Source organism: Dasypus novemcinctus, chromosome 8, assembly GCF_030445035.2.
Source record: "Dasypus novemcinctus isolate mDasNov1 chromosome 8, mDasNov1.1.hap2, whole genome shotgun sequence".
Taxonomy (NCBI): domain Eukaryota; kingdom Metazoa; phylum Chordata; class Mammalia; order Cingulata; family Dasypodidae; genus Dasypus; species Dasypus novemcinctus.
The window spans coordinates 13,082,861-13,088,561 of NC_080680.1; the positions used below are offsets into that span (position 1 = coordinate 13,082,861).

General features: G+C 41.1%; 1 pseudogene; it reads left to right on the forward strand.

Annotated features, from left to right (window-relative positions):
* Positions 1-837: 837 nt before the first annotated feature.
* Positions 838-5,410, forward strand: LOC131279575 (gamma-adducin pseudogene; annotated as a pseudogene).
* Positions 5,411-5,701: the final 291 nt, after the last annotated feature.

Genomic DNA, 5,701 nt, shown 5'->3' on the forward strand with positions numbered 1-5,701 from the left:
TGAAAAAAAAAAAAAAGGAAATAAAAGATATGCTAATTAAAAAGGAAGAAATAAAGTTGACCCTATTCACAGGTGGCATAATTTTGTTTATAGAAAAATCCCAAAGAATCCACTAGAAAGTTCTGACAACTTGTAAACAAGTTCAGCAATAAAAGATAAGCATTTAGACATCATTGGGTTTCTATATACCAGCAATGAACAACATAAGTTGGAAATCAAGAAATCAGTTCATTTACAATAGCAAATAAAACCATAAAATACATATGATAAATTTAACTGAATTGAATGACATGAACCCTGAAAACTATAAAACATTGCTGGAAGATATTAAAGAAGAACTACATAATTGGAAAAACTTCCCATGTTCATTGATTGGAAGACTTAATATTGTTAAGTTGTTGACACCACCTAAAACAACGTATGAATCCAGTGCAATCTCTATCAAAATTCTAGAAGCCTTTTTTGCACAAATGGAATAGGTGACCTGAAATGGATAATGAAGCAAATGGATTGTAGGCCAATCTCTCCCAAACACACTTAAGAAGAAATTCCAACTACAATTTTATTAGGAAATAGAATTCATTAATCTAAAAATATTACTATAGACCAAGACCAAGTTAGGTGTATGCCAGGAATCTAAGATTAAACTAACATTAGAAAATTTAGTTTCCGCCTCCTTCCAGCAGGAACAGGAGGCACCTTGGCTAGGGTTGGCTGTGGTACCTTAACAAGGGAATGTGCAGTAGTGGGGAGGACAGCAGCATGTGGGGCTGAGGGGGCTTCCAATTGGCTGTTCCCATGGACTTAGATAACCAGGAGAAATGACAGAATTAAAGTATGAGTTCAGATGGCAGTCAAGGTGTGATCACTCCTCCTCCTCCTCCCAGGGTGACTCACAATGAGAAGTGTTTGACCACATTAATGAAAATGACTGAGAATATATCAGGGAGAGGAATATGTGTCCTGATCTACGATGGGATTTCAATATGATGGAGCAGAGGAAAGGAGTTACTCAGATACTGCAGAGTTCTACCTTTGGGGAAGACCTGAATTGTCATATTTTCTTAGTACTTACAGTTACAAATGACAACTGAAGGCGTGCTGAGTTCCTAGCCAGGGGAACCCTGTCACATTCCCAATGGAACAGCAACAATCTCCCAAATGCAACAACAAAGAATATGAAGAAGGGTGGTCCAATGAGGAGCACATGATACTGATGACTATGCTTATGAGCCTGTGTGCCTGAAATTTCAACTAGGCCTAGAGCTGCAGGGTACCTAAGAGTTACCTCCTGAGAGCCTCCGTTTACTCAAATGTGGCCACTATCTAAGCCAAACTCCGTATGTAAATGCATTACCTTCCCCTCAGCAAGGGACATGACTCCTGGGGATGAGCCTCCCTGGCACTGAGGGATTACTACCAATCACTAGTTGGTGATGCAACTAGAAAGGGACCTTGAATAAAAGGGGGAAATGGTAAAGATAAATGAGCTTATATGGTTAAGAGTCTTCAAAAAAGAGTCAGGAGGTCATCACAGGGGTTGTGCTTATGCATGCTCCAGCAGGATCGCAACACCCCAGCAGGATCCCAACTCCAGATACTGGTGCTCCTGAGGGCTATGGGGACACACAGGTTCTATGATCATGGTGGCTGGCTCTAAAGTTCATTGCCTTGTTAGTGGGCCCTACCTGGTAGTTTGTGTTCCTGAGTGTGATGGTGTTGGACTCAGATGTGAGCTTTCTACACATGCCTCTTCTATCACTTTTACTGAACCTGTGGTTGGTTCTGGGTTTGGTGTATACCCAAGAGAGTTCAATCTCTAAACTGGCCAAGTGCCAGTTGGGCCCTGAGCCTCAGCAGAGTTGCAGCACCTACTCTCCAGTTTGTTGGACATGCACAGGTCAGCTAACAGGAGGTGAAGATGGTCAACCACCACACGAGGGAACCGAGTGTGCCTACCACTCCAAGCAGGAGAATCACATCCAACAACCATGTGGGATCTAAGCCCCCTCTTGATATAGAGGTGGAGAGGACATCACCAACCAAGAGTCCACAGGATGGAGGAATAAAATATGGATTAGTGTGAACTTACTGGTATGCTACTATAGAACTATTGTGACTAGTAAGGGAAGAAACTGTAGCAATTATCTGGAGAAAGTGGCCAAGGTAGTTGCTGAGGGTATGGAGAGGGAAGTAGAGGTGATATATGGTGGCATTTTATTGCAGGGACAGATGCTTGATATTATATATCCTGCCATAACCCATTGAACGTACAGGGGGAGAATGTAAACTACAATGTAAACTATAATCCATGCAGTGCAGCAATGATCCAAAATGAATTCACCAAATGTAATGAATGGGCCACAGTGATGAAAGAGGTTTTTGATGTGGTAGGAGTGGGGTAGTGGGAAGTGGGGTATGTGGGAAACTCTTATATTTTTTAATGTAACTTTTTTTTGTGGTTTCTGTACCTCTTTAAAAAAACACAATTTATTATTCAAAAAATAAAATTAAAAATTAAATAAAAAATTAAAAAGAAACAGTCTCCCAGGTACAGTGGCGGGGACCGGGAGGGAGTGAGGGTTCAACAGTGAGCCCCTGATGCTAATGACTATGCTTGTGAGCTGATAAACCTAAAATAAGAACAAGGCCTAGAGCAACATTGTGCCTGGGAATTTCCTCCTGTCAGCCTTCATGTTACTCAAATGCGGCCAGTCTCGAAGCCAAACTCAGCATGTAAATGCAATGCCTTCCCCCCAGCGTGGGACATGACACCCGGGGATGAGCCTCCCTGGCAACGAGGGACCACTATCAATTACCAACTGATGATGCAACTGGAAAATGACCTTATACGGAAGGTTCAATGTGGATCAGCAGAATAGCCACGTCTACATAAAATACCATGACTTTAAAATGCTGTTTGGCCTAAAGTAAGGGGGAAATGGAAAGGAGAAATGAGTTTATATGGCTACGAGTTTCTAAAAAAGAGTCTGGAGGCTGGCAGAAGGATTGCCCTCATGCACAACTGAGCAGAGTCAGAGAGACAGATAAAGCAGATACAACCCCCAGATATTGGTTCCTTTGAGGGCTAAAGAGACCCATGGGAGTTATGGTCATGGCCGTTGGGGTTAACTACCAGGGCAGATGGCCCCTCTTTGGAAATGGTGTTTATGTGTGATGAATCTGGACTCAGATGGGATCTCCCTTCATAAGACTTTCATGCTAATGTGCTGGAGGTGCAGTTAATGTTGGGGTTTAAGATATATTTAGGGGATTTGAATCTCTGGACTGACAATGTGATAGCCAGGTCCTGAGCCTCAACAGACTCCAGCACCTACAATCTGATCTATTGGACTTACCACACTCAGCTAAGATGGAGTTGAAGAAGGACAACCACCACACCATGGAGCCTAGAGTGATTACAACTGAAAATGGGAGGATTGCATCCAGCATCCATGTGGAATCTGAGCCTCCTCTTGACATAGAGGTGCAATGGACACAACCAATCCAATGTCCACATAGAAGAGGTGGCATTGGATTGGGAAAAGTGGACATGGTGGACGATGGGTATGGGGAAAGGCAGGAAGAGATGAGAGGTGGAGGCATCTTTGGGACATGGAGCTGCCCTGGATGGTGCTTCAGAGGTAATCACCGGACATTGTAAATCCTCACAGGGCCCACTGGATGGAATGGAGGAGAGTATGGGCCATGATGTGAACCATTGTCTATGAGGTGCAGAGGTGCCCAAAGATGTACTTACCAAATCCAATGGATGTGTCATGATGATGGGAACGAGTGTTGTTGGGGGGGGGGGAGAGGGGGGGTGGGGGGGTGGGGTTGAATGGGACCTCACATATATATTTTTAATGTAATATTATTACAAAGTCAATAAAAAAACAAAAAAAAAAGAGAGAAGTGACATTTCACATTCTTAATTATTTTAACTTATTTGTTCTCTTATGAGGTTAAAATCATTATCTATGATTGTCTATTTCTCCCTTTACTTAAGTCAATTTTTGTATTTTTCAGAATGTTATTATATTTACATTAAGGATTTTTGTGTCTTTTATTGAATTGTGTCTTTTATCATATCTAAATGATACTTTTTTATCTCTGAAATACACTTTTTGTTTTAAAATCTACTTTTAAAAATATTATTAATATAGCCACAACTCCTTAATTATATATAGGGTTTATATGATGTGTATTTTTCCATTCTTTTGGCTTGATCCTGTCTGTGACCTTCTATTTAAAGTGATTGCCTTACAAAAAGCTTTATTCCAATCTGGCAATCTCTGTTTTTAATTATTTGAGAAAGAAATGCCTTTAATGACTGTTGTTTTTTTGTTTGTTTGTTTTAACACTTCAGCCCTTTAAAATTATCATTCCATTGTCTCCTTTTTTCCATTTTGTTTGATGAGAATTCAGTATCATTCATATTTATGTTTTACTCAATAAAGTATATCATTTTTGCTTCAAAAAAAAAATTAAAAAGAAATAGAACAGATGGAGAAAGGCCACAGCCCAACTGGATTATGAGCATTACAACAGATTGCAGACGGCATCACAGCCAGCCCTTTCTAGGCTTTACTTCATCTCTCCTCTGTCCTGTCATGGCCAAACCTATTCACTACCTTCCTGGTGAAGACAAATCCTAATATGTGAAGGGAGAAAAACTTATGCATTGTAAACCTGCCTGCCTATAAGGATTTGTTCACCTTTTTGGATGGGCACACCTGGAAAAACATATCTCAGAAAGAATGAGGAGCAGGACTTCATTGTAATAATTCCTAAATGCTTATCTTTTTCTGAAGCCACAGCCTCTAACTTGGGAAAGTAATATAATAAGAGAATAGGTTGACCAGGAAAGTAGTCATTTGAAAGCTGACCATAAATGCAGAATTGAGTTCGTGTGCTGCAAACTATTCAACTAGTCCTGATGTTAAATGTGTGACATACATCCATACCCCTGCAACAGGAGCTGTGTTCTCCATGACATGTGTCTTCAATCCATTTCTCAAAGTCCTTGATCCTGGAAGAAGTCACCTACTACAAATTTCAAGGGTTACTTGATGAACCAGAGGAGAGAACTCAACTGCAGAAAGTTCTGGAGCCAAGTTGCAAAGTGCTGGTTCTCAAGAATTATGGTGTGGTAGCTCTTAGAGAAACAGTTGAGGAGGTTTTTCACTATATATTTAATGCACAGATGCCTATGAAATGCAGGTGTGAGCATTAGCAGAGGAAGGTGGAGTAGACAATCTACTTTTACTGGATCTTCAGAAGCATAAAGCATTCAGTTACACAGTTACAGGTTTTAGAGGAGGAGGTGTAAATAAAAGTGTCCATAAAAAAATGGAATTTTGGCAAAATTAAGTTTGAAGATGGCCTCAGAGTAAGTCAGGCAGGGTGATGCTCTCTTACAAAACAGAGAGGGGTAATAATTGTCCAATGGAGCTGCTTTGGGGATCTGCACACCAGGAGAGTGACATATGTAACGTTTAGGAGAGAATCGAGACAGTGAGGTGAAGAGGCCAAATGAAAACTAAAAGTTACTGGTCCGACAACTGGGAATGCCACCGTGTACTTCATTCTCAAGGGAAAAGGCCTTGGCAAAACATGCGACTGAGAGCCACCAGAGGAGGGCAAAGTCATATTCATCCCTGAGAAGTGGGAGGGTGTGGTGGAGGGCTGAGGATATTTG